A 19,747-nucleotide genomic window follows, 5' to 3' on the forward strand; every position below is an offset into this window, starting at 1 on the left:
CCAAAACTGGAAGCAATCTGTTAAGTGATTTAAAAATTGAAGTCATTTGAAAATGTGAAATCAGGCACTTAAAAATATGAAGTGTGAATTATTTGCACTGAGTAGACATGGCTTACATTCTGGGCCTACTCATCTGCCTTTCTGTTTTCTGCAACAAACGCAAGCCCCATCTTTCCAGCACAGTTGTTCAGAAGATTGCTTTCACAACATTCAATTAAAGCATCTTTCAGCAAGTGGAGGCTTTTTTCCCCAGTGTGAGCAACTACAAAAAGATGTGCTGTCAGTCTGTCGTGTGCCATCAGATAGGCATTTAGCAGGTGGGAAGGCTGAGAGCATCAGAAAAGGTGTGACAAAAAGCCTGAGGGATGAGCCATAAACCCAGATGATTTTATTGTGGTAGTGAAAAGGAAAGAAAGTCCTTTACTCTCTTTTTCACATATTTTTGGTCCTTCACAGCAGACACTTGAAGCAGTCCCTGTCGTCGCTGCCAGGCCATTTGCCCAGTGGTAGGAATGGCTACCAACAACCATCCAGCCTTGGAAACATTTTGTTCCCGGGAAGCTGCAAAACCTGCCAAAGAAGATGGGTAAGTACCTGAGCCTCAGTCAGCCCAGGAGCTTCCTTAAAAGGCTTTTGGAGTCAATCCACGAGTGGAACAACGTGAGATTTTGCAAACCGCTCACCTCCAGCTCTTAGTCTACTCCTGTTAAAGTCACTGGAGAGTTTTTACTGAGGGTACGGCAGTGTCTGACAGTCTGACTACACCCAAACTTTATGGGCATTGAGGTGTTATGCAGGTCAGCCCAGATGTTGTCATGGCCTGGAGCAGTGTTCCGGCTCCCCAAGGGCTCCTCACCTCTGTGCTCAAAGGCAGAGCAGAGGGCAAGTCCCGCTCCTCTTTTCATCTGATGCACCAAACACCTCTTAGAAATGGCATCTGGTGCCAAAACAGCAAGTAATGAGCTATGTGAGGAACACTGCATCCATTGCCAGCCTACTGTTTTTCTGCGACACCACGATGAGCTACTAAAGAACGTGCTCAGTGATTTTCACTTAGCACAGGTTTACACAGAGATTTTTTTTTAATGGCCTTCAAGAGTAAAGAGTGCTGTGTACATAGGTCATGGCATTACATCAGTGCATATACTGCATTATTTCATATACCACGTAACAGATTATGGAGGATACTGTAGGACTTCCAGGCTCCCATCTCATTTTCACAACAGGAAGCCTCCACCTTGCTGCTGTACTGCTTCTAGCTGTGCCAACAGATTGACAGCAGAAATACCATTAGAAAGACCATCAAGAAATAACATCTATTTCTGAGCTGCAGCCAACTCCTGACACAAGAGGTCAAACATTAGCAGTGTACAATCAGGCTCCTAGCAGTCCGGGAGAAGTGACCAATACCTAATTTACCTGGACCTGCAGAAGGCTGGAGCTGCATGCAAACCCATCTGATCTCCTGGAAGGAACTTCAAGGTCAAAAAATGAGCACCTCCAGTCACAGAACTTAGGATTTCTACAGCTCGCATCATACTGAATATTAGGCTCCAAATCATCACCACATCTATTACTTGTTAGCTTTGACTTCTCTCAGGAAAACTCACATGCCAAGATCACATCTTTTTAAAAACATCCCTCATGGGACAGGACCCTGATAATGGGATTTCACCATCTCAAAGTCCATATACTAACTTTTTAATATATAAATGTGCCTCAGCATAATTCTCAGTTTAATGTGGTTTGCATCTTCATAGCTTCACTTTAATAAAATGTTAATCATTTGTAATAATACTAATTCTGTAAAGTAAGTAAGCACTACACAGCTGTTTAACTTCTAACTTTAAATATCAGAACAAACATTTTAATAAGCAGATAGATATTGCTTTCACATATACTCTGTACACTCTTCTCATCTTTAAAATGTTTTAATATATAAGTATACACATTTTATGAAGGAAGTTGTATCATGGCCAATTAGTAAAGATGCTACAATTGATACCATCTGCTGGGTTCAAGTGATGTTCAAGCCTTAGTAAAATGATGGTCAAATATTGGCCTGCTCTCACGCCTTTCAGCTTCAATGAAAATGTGACTGACATCAATACAGTCATGTGTGACATGTTTCACTGATAAAAGTGTTCTGTTCTAAAAGTTCCTTCTTTATTTGTGGCTAGAAGTTTGGTATATTTGTTATTTGTTTAGGTGAAAAGCAGTAAGTCTGAGAGTGACTCATGAATGGAAGTTAAGTACATTACAGTGGGCGATAATGCAATCTGAAAGGTCAGGTAAATATAACCCCCAGAAGGGAAATTTACTTTATTTGTTCCCTGGAAGATCAGCTGAACTTTGTGGCTGTCAGTCATGAACCTAACAAGTTCTGGCTAGTTCCTGCAATTTAGGAACTTTCACCCTCCAATTTTGATGCTTTGAAACTACCTGGGAGAATTTTATTTCGAGTTTGACTTTATCTGGATTCTGTCATCATCTCCAAGGAAAGAAACCAATGCAGAGCTTTTACTTCAGGGCGATGTATGACTTTTTTTCTTTTCCAACTGAAAAATCACATGATGGAAGTGCAGCTCCCAAGTTTTACTCCTCAAAGCTGCGCTGCGCTTGGCATCTGCCCTGACTTGCATAGGCCACTCCGCACGTTAAACAGCAGTCCTTAATGACTTGTGTAGCCAAAAAGAAACAGTGTTTCAGTGTATGTTAAAAGAAGTCTTGCTTCTTCTGATTTACTATTGACTTTCCTCATCTTTTACGTTTTATATTTTATGTCTAACTTCTTTTAGGAAAAGCAATCACACACCCATCCCCCTCTTTTTACTTTTGTAGGTTTCTATGCCTATCCCTTTACAGACATCCTCTGCAGGGGGGAACAGTAGCAACAAGTAGATTCCTGCACTGCACAGCCTCGCTTCTGCTTTTTGTTCTTTGTCCCAACCAGAATGTACCTGTGTTTGCTTTCCTGCGTGTGCTGTGGTACTATGTGTGTTTATTCTGGTCGTGGTATGCTGTGAAAACAGCTGTAATAACCACACCACAGGTTCCAAAAAGCTTTTTGCTTTCTTCCTTTTAGAATCATAGAATCATTAAGGTTGGAAACAACCTTCAACATCATCCAGTCCTACCATCAAACCCATCACCATTGTGCCCACTCATAAAATCACAGAATCATTAAGTTCGGAAAAGACCTCTAAAATCATCAGATCCAACCATCAGTCCATCCTCTCTGTGCCTGCTAAGTATGTCCTAAGATGGTGTGTTCAGTGCCAAAAACAGAGCCTCAGGTGGGGCTCACTGGGACCCGCAGGCCCCAGCCACAACTAACCAACCTACACAGCACTGCTCTTTGTGGTAGAACACAGCACATGTTGTATGTTGCAGCATGCACGTTGTCATCTGTGGCATTTTAGGTGTCAGTTTTGCAATCTGATTTTAATCAAATTATTAAAAAAATAAGTATAATTTGGAAGGGAGCTCTGGAGCTATCAAGCACAACCTCAGAGCAGAATCAGCTTCAAATTTAGGGAAGGTTGCCCAAGGCGTTTTTCCACCCTTATCAGTTGGTCTAATAAAAGATTAACGTGCCCCACAAAACTTGCCCCAGTTACCCACTTTCACATCAGCTTTTAGAAAATCCTTAAGGACGGAGACTCCAACACACCTCCACGGTACACAGCTCGCAAGTTCTGAAGAAAACTCAAATCCTGAGACGGTCCCAGGCAAGATTATAGAAAATGCATCACGAATTAACACTTACACGGCCGAAGCGTGCACTTGTGTTTTAATGTGTGGTTTTTCCTTTACGTTATTCTCTGTGTGCCTTCACGGAAGCGCGCTGCATGGCTCTCTGTTGACGCTGCACAAAGGTGACGCATGGGAAACACAAGGAGGTGTGATGACGGGCTGAGATAAGCGGAAGATCAGGAGGCACCTGAGAGCCTCACCCCGCAGCAGGCGGGCGATGATGTTTTGCAGGAGAGAGGTCTACGTCTGCCTTTCCTCTCTGCTGAGCAAGGTTAGGTCTAGATCTTATCTGAAAGTAGCCTGTATTGCTTCAATGACAGGCACAATCCCTGGGCTGTGAACGTAGTCATAAAAAGAGTTTATTTCTTTGTATATTGAGAATCAACAGGGAAGGGAGTGAACTCTGCTGCTATACAGTACTTTAATACTGGAGATAATCTCTCTATATTGATGATAAATAATGCATATTTAAGTGGCTTTATGACAGCAGGATGAAAAAAAAAGAAACACCAAGCACCTGGATACAAAAGCAGGTCTGTAGTTTTTTTATCATGACTGAAACAAGTAGAGATCTATGTTTAATTATTTCATGCAGAACAGAACAGTGTCAGCTGGAAAGGCTGAGCAAAGGCCATTCAACCATATAGCTGGATGGAGCATTTACCTGGGGGCAAGAGGACAGAGGTTCAGTTCAATGGAGACATTTTCCTGTGAAATGAAGTTTCCCTGTTCCTTTGGTTCAGTTCTCTCACCACTATGCAAGAGAGCTTGGGAAAGAATGGGCAACAGCTTCATTCTCAGCATTCTCAAGAAGAGGGCACCTCCAGTCTGTATATGCATATATATAGGAATGGTTTTACGTGCATATTTCTTTCTATGCATATGCATGCACATGCTTTTTAACTAGACTTCACAGCCTCCCTTTCACAGGGTTGCATCAAGGGTTACTTTGGAAATAATCTTGATATCTTTCGCGATAACAAAACTTTCCATTTGTTCCCAGATTCCAATTCATGGCAAACACTTCTCGCAGTCTGTGAGCTCTCTGAGCACCTTTCAGTACTTAAAGTACATACCAGCCACTGTAAGCTATCCTTAAATATCACGTGCAAATGTTTACATTCATGGAAACTAAGCTGTTGCTGCTTCTTTTTTCTTGTCTTGCTCTCATAGGCACCAGATTCTTGTGCACTTACTGAGAGTGCACATAACCATCAACAGTTTTATCGTGAACTCATAGCTAGAAACCCCACAAAAAATGCTTCCCTGTCCTGTACCTTCTCTCTGTACTGTGGAACTGTCTGGGGAAGCTCAGCCCACCTGCCCAAGCTGGGCAGGACATTGATGGTTATTCATCATGTGGGGAGCAGCCTCAGTGGGCAGCTTTCTTAATGAAGTAATCCAGAAGTGAAAGGGTAATGTTTACCAAACCTGTTTCAAAATGGCTGATTAATCAAATACACGGGTGTTTATTGAGGCTGTTGCTAGGTACTTACTGTTATTGAGATAATTGCATGACTCAACCAAGCTAGACAAAGAGTGTTACTGTTGCTCTAAAGCACCAACCCGCTGCAAAGTTTGGATCACGACACCAGGGCAAGGCAGGAACTGCATTTTCTTCTTTTTTTCCACGAAGCCAATCAGTTGCTATATCAACACATCATCCACTTTTACAGTGAGCTTCAATTGCCCTTCTTCCATTAAACAAGACACAAACCTACTCCTTCTGCAGAATCACTTCATTCCAGCACAGTAGCAATGGGTTTTCATTACTGACACACAAAAATCCACCTTTTGTTCACTTCTTTTCTCTACTATGATCATAGAATCATAAAATGGTTTGGGTTAAAAGGGATATTTAAGATCGTGTACTTCCAACCCTCTGCTACAGGCAGGGACACCTCCCTCTAGACCAGGTCGCTCACAGCCCCATCCAGCCTGGCCTGGAATGCTTCCAGACAGGGGCATCCACAGCCTCTCTGGGCAATAAAATCATTAAGGTTGGAAAAGAGCACTAAGATCATCTAACCCAACTGTCTAGCTACCACTAATATTGCCCACTAACCATGTTCCTCACTGCCACATTTCCACATTTCATGTACACCTCCAGCGACAGTGACTCCCCCACCCCTGGGCAGCCTGTGCCAATGCCTCACCGCTCTTTGCAGAGAATTTATTCTTAAGAACCAACCTGAACCTCCCCTGGAGCAACTTGAGGCCATTCCCTCTCCTCCTGTCAGTGATGTCATAATATTCCTGCTGTTGTCTATTAAGCATCTACATAAACTGCAAGCTCTTAGCCATGCAGAGCACTTGTTTGGTAAATAATTGAGGAAAGTTTTGTGGGGGATGGCAATCTTTTATTAGACCGACTGATAGAGCAGAGAGGCTTTCAGACATACAAACTCCTCAAGTCGCACTTCTTGCTTGGCAGCCTGTCTGCTTTTCTAACTGGATGTGGGTTTGTTCCCCCAATAAAACCTGTTACCGACCCCTGAAATTAGTGCTGCACATATTCTGACCTCCCACAGGCGCAAAGACAACGCTACCAATAAACAGCAGACAATAAACACGTGATGAGGCAGGCTGCTAGGGAAGATTCTATGACAGAAAATACGCCAGTCAGCTCCTGCTTCACATTTTTCTTCCAGAAACAAAAGGAAGCATTTTGAAGAGACAGGTACTAATGAGGATAATTACAGAAAATTTTCCTTGCTTCTTGTCAGAGGAAAGCACTGTGCAGAGCCTGGTGTGCAGGGCTTCTATCTGCAGATCTGGGGAACAGTAAGGCCACAGGCCTACCCTCTGGTTAAGCTCCCTCTCACTATTTGTTTTAATATTGTTTCAATGTAATTGGCTTTTATTTTTTCATTCCAAAATAGCACGTCCATGCTCTGCTGATGGCAGTTTGCGTAACTGAGAGATATGGGCTACTGGAAAGCATAGGGGCACATTTACTTCAGATGTTAATTACTTCAGATGTTGTTTCCAGTCCATCAGTCTCCAGTCGAACCAGTCCAAATTTAAGAGCAGCCCTGTCAGCAGGGTGTTAGCAGCAGGCTTACACCAGGAGACCCAGCAATAGAGTTTAACTCTGGTGATCCATGTTCCCTAGCAGTTTTAGAGTGGGTTTTTTTTTTTTCTTTTTACATCTTTAACAAATTGAGTTACACTGTGATGAAACAGCTTTTCACAGCCTGGAAATGTCCAACAATTATTCAGAACACTTCACCACCACTTTGTTATGGTAACATACAGTTGTAAGGAGCAGAGTGAAGCCAATTCTGTAAGAAAATCTAGGGCTGATAGAACAAGGTCTGTGCTGGGCTTTGAACCGGGAAGCTGCTTTGTTTGAATTGCCCACACTTGCATTTGATTTCTCGAATTAATGTTTTACCTGCAATTGGCAGTGTGTTCACTGAAGGCTGAGGATGGTCCCACTGCTAATTTAGCAGTGCTATAGTCCCAGACATGTTATTGAAAAGATAACATAAATGCCTCAGTTGTCTTTTTGCTTCTAGTGTTTCTGATCATGAATCATTTTATGTATGTGAGTCTGGGGCCAGCATTCCAGATGTGATGCTGTTTTAATGGATCTGCGGATATATGAAATGGAACAACTGGGAAAATATCATCAGAACGAGCCACTGAACAGAGGTAGTTCATGAGTGATTGTTGAGTGCTAAAGGAAAGCAAGTGAAGGGTGGAAACACTCTCTCATATTCTACATGTGGCCCAGGGAGGAACAAATGATCATAGAATCAAAGAATCATAGAATGGCTTAGTTTGGAAGGGACTAGGAAGATCACCCAGCTCCAAGCTCCCTGCTACTGGCAGGGTGGCCAACCACTGGACCAGGCTGACTGGGATGCCATTCCCAGTGATGGTGTGACCCTGACCCTCAAAAGGCTGCCCTCTCCAACTGCTTGGCTGCAACCTCAAACCGTCACATGGCTCCCGCTGAGCTGGCGTTTGTCCCATTGGGAAAGGACCACTGACAGCAGCGAGGCGTGAAGCAGGGTGGGAAAACGAGAAGCGGGGCAGGATCCAAGGTTCAATATTGATCCGACTGCCTCCAGAGGGCAGGAGGACTTTTCAAGCCAACAGCTGTCTGAGGGACTCTTCTGCAGGCCTATGTAAACTGGCCACAATAGGAAAGCAATAACAATGGTAATTCTAAAAAACGCTTTTTGTACCAGAAAAGGTTAAGAGGCAGCAGCCCTCTGTTGAGCTGTCCTTTAGTTTGTCGCAAAGCCGAGCTTCTCATCTCCCTGCTGATAGGACACTTGGAGCTGGGACAGAAAATCAACAGCTTTTTTGACATCAAATTATTTTGCAGCCTGAATGCTGAATATGTGTAACGCTTCTTCTCCAGTAACTGCAAATGGCCTTTTGTGACAAAAAAGTTTATGAGCAAGTTCGGCAGCTCAGCTCCACCTCAAAACACTTCTGGTAGAGAATTAACTATATTATTATTAATTTTGTGACAATCCTGCACATAGCATGGGGGTTGAAACTAGATGATCATCCACCCAGGCCATTCTATGATTCTATGAGTCTGTGATTCTATGATTCCATGATTATTAAAGCTTGATTTTCATTACATTGCATTCCATCAAAAACTTTTTTGCACAGAGGAATCCATATACTGAGAACATTCAGCCCTTCAGCCCCTCGAGGCTTGGGAAAAAATGAAAAAATGGTACACATCAATTGATAGTTGATTCCTGTTTTAAATATTCAAGGTCAGCTTTTTCTTTTTGCTTTTTTTTTTCCTGTTTGTGAGCATTTTGGAATGACAAGCCTCAGCTCTCACAGCTGTTCAGGAGAGTCCCTCTCGCTGCCTTCTGACTGCTGGGGTGAGCTGAGCTCTGTGCGTGCTCTGGGTGCTCACATTCGCCTTCTGTACCGCCCAGCCAGACCTTGCTCACAGACTGCAAATCCTCTTGGGATTAATTCTGCCAGAAGACACCGATTCCTTTCATTCCTTTTCCATTACCAGTTCCTTGGATGGTGCTGAACAGAGCAGGGATGGGGCTGCACGCTCCAGGTCCTCCTGACCGACCGTTCTGCCAAGGGCGAGGCAGCCTGTTTGCAATCACTCCTGCTATGAGTGAGCACAACTGGCCAAACTGGGGAAACTGTTTGGGATTCAGGCTGTCTTGTGGAGCATTTTTACACCACGCCTAGATCATCTGCAACATGCATGATCCTGATGAAGGACAAATGGTTTATCTTTGCTTTAACCCTGCAACCCATGTACACGTTTGCACAATTCCAGAGAGTGGGTGAAAAGGAGGAGAAGCTGTGGATGTCCCATCCCTGGAGGCGTTCGGTGCCATGTTGAATAGACCCTGGGCAGCCTGAGCTGCTGCTCACAGCAGGAGGGTTGGAAATAGGCCATCTTTGAGGTCCCTTCCGACCCAAGCCATTCTATGATTCTGTGAGCTCCCAGAGGGTCTGTCCAGATCTCGTTTCATAAAGAGCTATTAAGCCAAGCACATGATCTGATGGAGTTTGAGTGTTTCCTTATCTGCAACATTGCTTCTGCATGTGCTCTTCACCTACTGCAGTGCAAGGAGATGCTCCAAGCTAACTCATCCTCCACTGGGGCAAGAACTACTTTTACAGTCTAAGCTGCTCTGCCTGGCCGTATCCTCATCAATCTCACTGCAGTTGCACACAGTTTGTCTTCTTTTAACCCTCACCTATGATTAACAGTCTGAGCTGCTGTGCATGATATACAGGACGAGGACTGTGAGCTGTGGGGTAATGCATGCAATACGTCCTTATTTCAACTTTTAAATACCTCTTAAATAAAACCAGCTGCACAGAGCAATTTACAAGCATGAAAAGAAAAAGCGAAACAATTAGATTCGGGAGGAAGAACAAGAGCAGTTGCAAGTTCAGTAAATGAATGACCTCTTTTTTTTTTACATCCAGGCAAGAACACATTTTCTTGAATACAGAAATGTTTCAAAATAAATTACTGTATGCTCACATACTATAACATGTGTGTGTGCACACATTGTAATTAAGCTGGCACAGCCATAGCTATCGGAAGCAACATTTAGAAAATGCAGAGTCTGTTCTGCTTTAGAGTTCTGCTTTGGCAATGTGTTAAGCAGAGTGTTACTTATTGCCTGCTGGAGCAGTGTAATGCAAAGAAGCTGTTACTGTCGTACAACTTTTATTTATAATGGCAGCACTTGCAGCTTGCATTAAAAAGACCATTCTTATTTTTAAGTAAATTGTTGAAGCAGTTGTTGAAGTCCTCCCTGGGAACTGCACTAGATAAATTTCTTTTTTGCTTCTGGAGGCAAACAGTGTCCCCTAATGCCACTGGTGAGGGATGAAGGACCACACTGGGATGCATTGAGCACTAACCAATGAGGAACGTGATCAAAGGAAGTGATCAACCCGTCTGCCACATGCTGTGCATGGCTTTACCAGTCTCCAGACTAGTCCCCACCAAGACCTTCCACCCTGTAATGAAGAATTAGGAGCTGTTTATCGTCTGTGTAACACTGGTCAACCTGAGGGCCATGCTGTCCCCTGGAGACTGAGATGAGAGCTGCCTGGCACTTTATGGCAAGAGCAGACCCAGCAGCTCACAATATCAGCCCAGGACCAAGCTTACAGCAGACCTTGGTCTGAGCCTTCAAAGCAGAAACATCTCCCAGCCAGGAAAGCAAAGCTGTTGTAACACCGAGGGGTTGTATTGTTGCACATCCCATGACTGTTGCATCCCAAACTTTCATTTTAAATGGATGCAGACACATAGAAACTGGTGGTTCTCTCTCTTTCCCCCAGTCTCCTACTATGGCCATGCTGATCACTGCAGGTGACCCTGCAGCCCAACTTTGTCTCTTACACAAGGCTGTGGGAAAATAAGGGAGCTTCTTAGTGCAAAGAACAAGATTGAGTGCCAAAGAGGTGACAGAAAATGATGAAAACCTTCAGGTAGGGCCATTTCCATTCTCACCTGGCCAGATGCAATCACCTAGAAGTTCTTCATATAAATGTCTGGGAAACCAAATGATGTGTCCATATGGGTGGTAGTCAGCACTTAGAAATATGCAAACAATACACTATATTATATATATACAGGTTGAAAAACATCTGGAATTTGTTGGGGGAACATCCATTGCCTGGATCCATGCCTGGCTTCAGGCTAAGCCGCAGGGCTTTAGATCTATGCCAACAGAAGCAAACTCACAAGGCCCTCCACTGCTTCTCCCACTGCTCTGAGTCCTCTGAGCTTACCAAAGCTACCATTTGCTGCTCCCAATAAGAAACCATTACCAAAACGGCTCCTCTTGGTGGCTCATGATGCATTCTCACCAGTCTGGTGGTCACAATCCCAGATCCCTCTACCACGTCTCCACTCTGCAGAAAAGGATGAGAAGCCTCATGAGAAGCCTAATGGGCTCCAGCAGAGGCTACATCGTTGCAGACCCTCCTGAGCAGAGCCCTTCCTTTCCTGCTTCCTCCTATGTTTTATTTCTCCCCTGTGCTCCTTTGCCCCATAGCTGCAGGCTACAGTTACTAATAGTGACTAATAAAGAGGCAGGGCAGCACCAGATGAACCCTGAAAGGTCAACCTAAAAGCAGTGGTTTAAGAGCAGCCAAAATGAATTGTCCAAAAGCAGTCTGAAATCAATTATTCTTCAGCCCAGCATTACCCTCCTACATAAAATAACTCCTCTTGACCTCAACAAACCTTTGATTTGCTCTGAGAAGCTCTGCTATTGCTTTCCATTCAGAAATCTCATCTTCCTTTGTGCAGGTACTGGGGCAAGTTTCCCCAGGATTGATGCCAACCAAAAGTGAAGCTCCTGTGTTTGATCTGAACCCAACCACAGTCTCTTGCTGAGGTTAGAAGCACCCAAAATTCAGCCCATGCTGGCCCAAAGAGTTTACAAATCTCAGGGGCCTTGAGGCAAGCCAGGAGGAAATTCTGATGTTTGGTGAATGCCTGTGCTATGGAGGAACCTTCTGGTAAGTCCACATGGTTATCTCTTTTCTTCATGAATCATACTGAATCCTTTATATTAGCTGTACTAAGGATTTTATCAGAGAGCTCTCCGCAGAGACTGCAACGTAAGAGGGAAAGAAAGTGGTAGCAAAAAGATGAGAAATGCAAAAACGACTTTTTCGTACACCTACACTTTGTAACAATGAGCTGTCATTGTCCAGGCCCACCATAAATATTCAGTGAAGTGTTAGTCTGTGTTTTGTAAAACCAGAAAAGTTAGAGAATTAACAAGGACTCAACAGCTGGACATTGCAAAGGCTGCCCAGAGAGGCTGCGGGTGCCCCATCCGCAAAGGTGATCAAGGCTGGGTTGAACGGGACCCTGGGTTGAACCACCCTGATCTGGTGGTTGTCAAACCTCACCATGGCAATGGGTTTGAAGTAGATGATCTTTGAGGTCCCTTCCAATCCAAGGCATTCTATGATTTATGCTAATTAGATGGGCATCCACTACCCCAACATGAGGATGACATATCACAAAATGGAAGCAACAGTGGAAACTTTCCAATGAATGTCTAAGTTTGGAGTTTTCTAAGAACGTATGTCTGTCTTTTCTATTGCCAATAAGCAATGCAGTTGTCCAGAATTTTTGAATATCACACCACTGTTTAAATACCTCACTGGGGAATTAAGAGCTTGCTTAAGGTCTTGTTTTTGATGCTTCACCTGATAAGTATTTAAGGAATTTGCTATAAAAATATTTCTTTCCACATTCTTTTTCGGCTGAACATAAGTCTTACGCTCTGTGGATTTTTAAAAACAGGTTTTTGTTGCTCCTTGCTGCACAGAGTAAATGAACTTTGGGTACTTTATAGAAATATTAAGCTACTATTGGGACTCATATATGAGAAGTTTTCACTGGTTGCTACTTTTCCTAAATCACACTGGCTAGGTGTTAATGTTCTGATCTTGCAAATATTTATGCCAAAGGGCAAATATTAATTGCATGCGTCAAAGTAGTTGCAGTCACAAAAATGAGTCAGACCATGGTTTCATATTGTAAACGTTCACTTGTTGAAATTAAAATCATAGGAGTTCCTGATCCATTGCTTCACGGGTTGATGGCTGGAATAGATGATCTTAGTGGTCTTTCAATCTTATTGGTTCTGTGATTCTATGATTCTTTTAACGGCAGACATTTGACACTATTGTTTGGGATACTTTATCTCACAAGGTGCTTAGTGCTGAAACTGCTCTGTTGTAACCAGGTGGCAGATGACAATTTGTACATTCACGTGAAGGAATACAGGATGCCCCTCTGCCTCGTGTTTTGTGGCAGCTAACTACAGAAATCATCACTAGCAGTATTCTTCAGGGAATGACCTTACTTCACTCTTGACTTCCCATATTTTCTGGCCAGTACCAAGAAAAGCATGTGCTCCTGACACAATAGGATATGATGAATTAAAGCAAAAGCATCTAGCACTGCAAGCAATTGCAAAGGACAGCAGCACCGCATAGTCCATGCATCCAAGCACTGGTGTTGCATCTAACCCCTTAACAAGCCTAGAGAACAAAGTTAAGCAAAATGCAAACACCTAATAACAAAATGTTTCATGCTAGGAAGCCTTCATAAAATGGTGAATTTTTTTTTAAAGGGAATTAATCCAGCTGCCCACCATATTATTACAGCAACAGAGTTGCATCATTTCTAAGAAGGAATGTGAGAAGGAACAGCCTTAAATTGCAGGGGAGGTTCATGCTGACTATTAGGAAAAATTTATTCTCTGCAACAGTGGTGAAGCATTGGCACAGGCTGCCCAGGGAGGTGGGGGAGTTGCCATCCCTGGAGGTGTTCAAGAATCATGGAGATGTGGCATTGAAGGATGTGGTCAGTGGTCAGTATTGGTGGTAGGTGAATGGCTGGAGTAGATGATCTCTGGTCTTTTCCAACCTTAATGATTCTATGAGCATGCTACGAGAGATCACCAATATAAAGGCATTAGAGCAATGAAAATTAGGGCTGTAACTCAAGATGCATGAGCAATCTTTTCCCACTCCTTTAGGACAACATGAGTATTCTCTTAGCAATCTTTCTCCATTACTTGACAAGGCAAATATTACATGGCTTAAAAAAAAACAACAAACAACAACAGAACAACAGCCTGAAATGGGAGAACACTTTTAAAACAATTTAAGGCCTATTTTGCTCCTTGGTGAAAATTTGTTTTACATAAAGACAACATAAAACCAGATCAGCAGGAAAGTCCTGACAAGGAAACAAACACGTGCTGCACGGAGCATCCACACTTCAAACACCTTAATGCAGTAATTTGTTTTTAATGATCCGTGCAACAGAAAATATGAGGAAAATGTCATGTAAGTGTCCAAGAATAACAGTGGTTTGTTGTTTGGATTTAAACTCAAAGGAAGTTTCCATGCTCTTGAAGGTTTCCATACCAGTGGGCCTGGGGGAACACGGGTACGGTAGGCTTACATCTGCTGAGAGGGTGGCATCCATCCTTCTGAATCTCCTCCTGCAGCTCTGTATGCTGTGTGACTGCATGGTCGGAGCCTGCTTTGAGTCATTCATCTTGCTGGGGCCTTAACCTCTTGCCCAAGCCTTGCTCTGGTGCTGCCCATGCCCTCACAGCTGCTGGCAGCCCCTGGTGCGGCACTAGGCTGAGTTGTTGAACCATGTTGAACCAGAACAAATATCACTTCTTTCCACAGTGATGACAACAAAATGGCTCTCTGTGGTCACTTGGGGTGAGCAATCTCTCCTCTGTGTGCAGCGACTCTCCAGCCTGGTTTGGGATGGAAAGGAAGTGAATTTTTGTCATGGGGAAATGGAAGGCAGAAAAATCTCTTACGCACCTGTCTGTTTCTTTTGGTGCCTAAATACCTTTGAAAGTCTTGCCTTGAGTGCCAAAGCTATGATGGATCACACAGTATTTCCTTTTTATTATTGCATTGCATCCTTTGGGCCTCACATTAACATAATGAGGGCCATATGGCGTCAGAATTTCTGCTGGTTCAAACCAAGGCAGCTCCTTTGAAGTCAAAAAGCCTGTGCCAGTTTATACCTGCTGAAGATTTGGTTTATGGCCTGGGAAACGAGAGGGAAGGTGGGGTGGGGGAAAAGGGAGCCAGCCACATTTTTGTAGTTAATTAAGAATTATGTAGATATACTTGTGTCCTGCTTCTGCTGTCCACCAGGAGCTGTGCCTGAAGTGCCTTCATGGTTGTAATATTCTTTGCATGACTCTCATTATCAGCTGCTATAACTCAGTATTTCAGTGGTTGGTGGTGAAACTGCAGTGAGCCGGAGCCAGACAGCCACCTCTGGGCAGTGACCACAAACATCCCGTGTTCCTGGCCAGCAAGTCATAAGGACATAAAGATTTCCTTGAGTAACCATGACTTTTGTGCTAGGAATTTAATATTCTTGAGTTTTGGTTTTCCTTCAATTAATTGTGAAAACACTTGATAGTTATAACTAAACAAAATCTTATAGAAATATCTGCTGAATATCACCAAAAGTAAAGATTAAAGATTAGTCTGCTTAGAAAGTAAGCAACCTAAGTAAAAAAATTAAGGCCTAGGAATGAAAGCTAGGGAGAAGGAAATAAATAATACGCCTAGATAAAATTTCAAACTCCATTGCTGAAGTTCTTATTCGAAACACCCAGATAAAAGAAACTGAACTTTCAGAAATGTTGTGACTAGTGAACACAGCTGCAGTCAGTGAAAGCTCTGTGCTGCTGGTACCCAGAAATGCCCTGTCACATGGGCCCTGAAGTGGAACATGTCTTCTGGGGAACCTGGACATGGATGCTGGACATGGCACTGAATTTGTGCACCTTGATGAAAACACTCTGCCCAGTTTCTGTAACAACCTCACATTGATGCTTCGATCCCAAACCTGGAGGTAGTTCATATTCACATCAGTCCAAGGATCGATATTGCACATGCTCTTCCTCTGTCTGGCCAGCTCCTGAAGTGCTGTCACCTTCCTGTGCTCTCAGCACTGTGACTTCATTGAGAGGGTTTGTATGGCAGGTGATGGGATGTAGAGGCAGCTCCTGGGAAGAGGGAGAACATCAGTTCTCTGTGGGTGTCAGTGGGAGGTGCTGGACACTGCTGGAGCTGGGGAAGAGGGATACATTCTCTCCAGGTATAGCTGCTTTGCTAGATCACACCTGCTCTTAATCTTCTGCTACTATGCACAGTTAAATATTTATTAGTCAGCTCTCAGTTGGGACTCAGAGCTGATTATTCTGAGGAATTTCCTGCTTTGAAATTAGATTATCACAGGGCAGAAAGGGCTCATCTCTGATGGCAGCTTCAGCCCACAAGGACTCCTCCTGTATGTCTCCATATGGCAAATTGATCTTATATGCCCCCTTTGTAGCAGTGATGTAAATCAGCAGTCCTTCATAGGGTGACATTCAGGTAAAAGCCATAGCACTGAGCTCTGAGCACGGTAAAGAATGTAGATTTAGGCAGAGACTGAAATATGGGCTATTACCTGTTCAGGAAATGTTCTTTCCAAAATGAAATTAAAAAAACCTGAAGGCTGTTATCTCCACTGTCTCACATCTCATCAGTGCAAATCAATCCAATCCAAATGGAGTAAACTTACACCACTGAAGCAAACAGATTGCAAAAGGGCCAGCTGAGAGGACTTGAACAGGACTTCTGATTGGAGGAGAAGTGTGGGTCTTCTCGGGTAGCTGTCAGGAGCCACTCATACATTGTTGCAGTGACGGTGGGACTCTCAGTCCCTCACTTGTGGTAAGAGGGGAAGCTCCGGCTCAGGCAGGTCACGGGGTGAGGGACAGCTCCTTCCTCCATCCTATTCCTCCTTTCTGTGATGCAGAAAAAGATGAGAATCGTGCAGTCTTTGTTCAACTAGATAACAGTGCACAGAGCAATTTCCCAACTGTACTGAGTATTTTACTGGAAAAATCAACTATTTGAGATTCCTTGCATTTTGCATATGCAGTGATGTCATGGAGGAGGTTGCATTCATAGCACTGTTTGAGTAGCTCAGCTAGGAAAATCCTAGCTTCTGTTCGCTGCTTTAGTGTTGCTGCTAATGTTTTAATGTGGTTATGTAACTCACAGCAATTTGAACATTTCATTAGGCTTGTTTTGCAGGTTATGTATCACCTTGCACTCAAGTCCCCTCCATTAAATCATCTTTGCACATTCTGCAAGGACTCTCTACGTCCCATGCCTCTTCAGCAAGGTCAGACAGCACCTTACATTCCCTTTAGCAAAAAGTGAAGAGATTCAAGTACTTATTGGTGCTGGAAGAAATGGAGGAGATTGGAGCCTCAAAGCTGCATAAGACATGAGTTTTATCTGATCATATTGATGACAAAGTCAGACTCGGCCGTTTTCTCTCCTTGCTAAGGATGCTGCCAGCTCCTTGACCAGTGGTGGTTTTGCACTCACTGAAGTATTAAAGAAGTCTCTGATGCCATTGTGTGGTTTCTCTGGACTGCCTTAGTGCCCTATGTTAGGCCTGCAGGCAAATGACCAGGTCCTTGAGTTGACTGTGGCTTGAGGTGAGGCTAACTAAGCAAGACAAGGGAAACCACAGGTCACAGCTGAAGAAACGGCTGAAGATAACAAACAGCAGTGTAAGAAATAGCAGAAAGCTAGAGACAGCACTGTGAGAGATGGCTGCATCTCACAAGTGGTGAAGGGACTGTTGTGTGAGAAACTTCTGGACTTCACAGGTAGCTGAAGGGGAACACTGGGGACTTCCTGGGGAGCACAATCTGCAAGGCCAAGAGCACTCAGGTAGCCATATCCATAATCCCATGGAAAGCTGTCCCCTGACACCACTGCATCCCAGCCGTGCCCACATACAGGTGACCAGATCTCCCAGTATATACTGTCCCCACACTAGCCTTGCATCATTGACTATTTTATCATAACCAGGAGTGCCTAACTCCAGGATAGATCATTGTCACCTAACTTTTGGCACCAGGCAGAGGTGCACGAGGTTGAAGCACAGCCTCTTTTTCTTATTCAGGGAAGCATGAGGGAAAGATAAGTGTCAAACCACTTTGAGCCTCACATCACTGATATAATACTATTAACTGACCCTCAGGAGTAGCATAAGGCTTAATTAATTGCTCTTTGCAGAGACAAACTGATGGAGGACACTGTAGAAATGCAAGCAGATCTATTAACCTGAAGAACTAGTCTAATTAAGTGCTTGAAATTGCTAATAGATATTTAACTTTATTAAAGCAGAGGCTTTATACCAATATTTTCATGTAAGTGTAGTTAAAGTTTGATTGTCTGTTTTGAAAAATAGTACCATAATGTTAATTATGGGCTGGTTAATTATCTTATGGTCATTAAAAGTCCTGTGTACAAATAATTTGATTTCCCTATGCCTTGCACACAAACATGGCTAACAATTGTCTTTACTTCTAACATACGAGTGTCTGAGCTGAAAACACAGGAAAAGATCCATCACTTTTTCAAAACCATCCCTGCATCTCTGAGAATGCCCTTGACTCCGTACAATAATGCTTAGCAGCAACTGTAAACATTGATGTGTTATCAACATTGTATCTCTCTTAGAACCAAAAGCACAGCATCACACCAGACACTCTAAAGAAAACAATTCCATCCCAGCTGAAACTAAAACACACCCACACTGCACAAAAATAGATGTTCATGCCAGCTCCAACCAAAGGCCCAGCTATCTTACAATCATGCTTCCAATATGGACTAAAAATGTAAACCTAAGGAAAGTGTAAGGAAAATACATGTGCACAGTGATAGCCACCCAAGTGCTCTATCAGCTTAAACGTGCCTACAGCTTCAGGAATCACAGCGTAAAGAAATATTTCATTCTGTGTGTTCTGAATTTGCATCTCTTGGCTTCATTTCAATCCTGTAATTGCAATAAAATCGTATGATAGAATAATAGAATTGGGTTGAACGAAACCTCAAAGATCATCTCTTTCTTCATCATTTTATAGATATGTATCTCAAAGCCCTCAGCTGCTTCTCCCAGCAGAGGAACCAAGGCACACTTAAGTCACGCTGTGACCGTCCTCTCTCCAACACTCATCCCTGTCAGCATTCTTGGGTGTTCCCTTTCTGGGACAGGGACCCAAATCCTTGCCAAATGTGACAAAGGACATTTTCTGCTGGGTGTAAGGTGATAAGCATGACATCAAAAAAAAAAAAAAAAAGTTGGTGTCATGAAAATATTATGCAGCAAAATCCCAGAGAAGGTGTTGATGAGAAGTCTGAAGATTCTACACATGTTCCTTTCCTTCATTAACTACCAGCTCACTATACTTCAATCTTCTGGTTGCTTTTCCTGGTGTAAGGCTATTTAAGGAAAATTCTACTGATGATTTTACCAGTCAAATACTTTAAAGACTTTCCATACAATCCTAGTTAGTCACTACTGACGCATCCCGTTTACAATGCTCTTAGGGCTGCACACCATGCCCACTGTGTGACCTCTAAGGGAATACGTCCAAAAATGTTTAAGTAACCCACAGACTGAAATTCTTTTTTAGAACTACTTCAGTTCAGATGTTTTAGGCACCTAAAGGTGCAGGTAGGGTCTTAGCAGAACCTGAATTTAGAGGAGTGTTAGCCACGTGCCTAAGTGCTATGCAGAACTTCACTAGAGCTGAAACCCCCTTGAAAATGAGATCAGGCCTCTAAGATAATGTGCAGCTTTTAGAAAATGCAGTCTACAATTTTGTCATACAATCTTTTAAAATTCTCTTGCCATCTCCACTCTGCAACAAGAAGCAAGAATACATATAATAGGGCATTTAAGAGAGAAAAGTGGGACACATCAAGTGAAACATTTCCAGCAAAAATAGGGAAGTATCAGTACTATTATGTAGAGATTTAATAAAACCTCATTTGGTCACTCTGAGTTCAAGAAAGAGGAATTCAGACTGGAACAAGAATAGCTTGAATGGTTGGAAGAACAAGCATGCTGTTAGACATGGAG

At 43.1% G+C, this 19,747-nt stretch overlaps 1 long non-coding RNA gene across 2 annotated transcripts in view; it reads left to right on the forward strand.

Moving 5' to 3' along the window:
- The window catches only part of LOC125688736 (uncharacterized), a 69,891-nt gene that overhangs the window by 14,408 nt on the left and 35,736 nt on the right, over positions 1-19,747 (forward strand). For both annotated transcript variants that reach the window (XR_007374855.1, XR_007374856.1), the window contains exons 2-3: positions 457-586; positions 11,546-11,757. This is a non-coding gene — a long non-coding RNA (uncharacterized LOC125688736). The remainder of the gene's footprint in view (positions 1-456; positions 587-11,545; positions 11,758-19,747) is intronic.

Source organism: Lagopus muta, chromosome 2, assembly GCF_023343835.1.
Source record: "Lagopus muta isolate bLagMut1 chromosome 2, bLagMut1 primary, whole genome shotgun sequence".
NCBI classification, from domain to species: Eukaryota; Metazoa; Chordata; class Aves; order Galliformes; family Phasianidae; genus Lagopus; species Lagopus muta.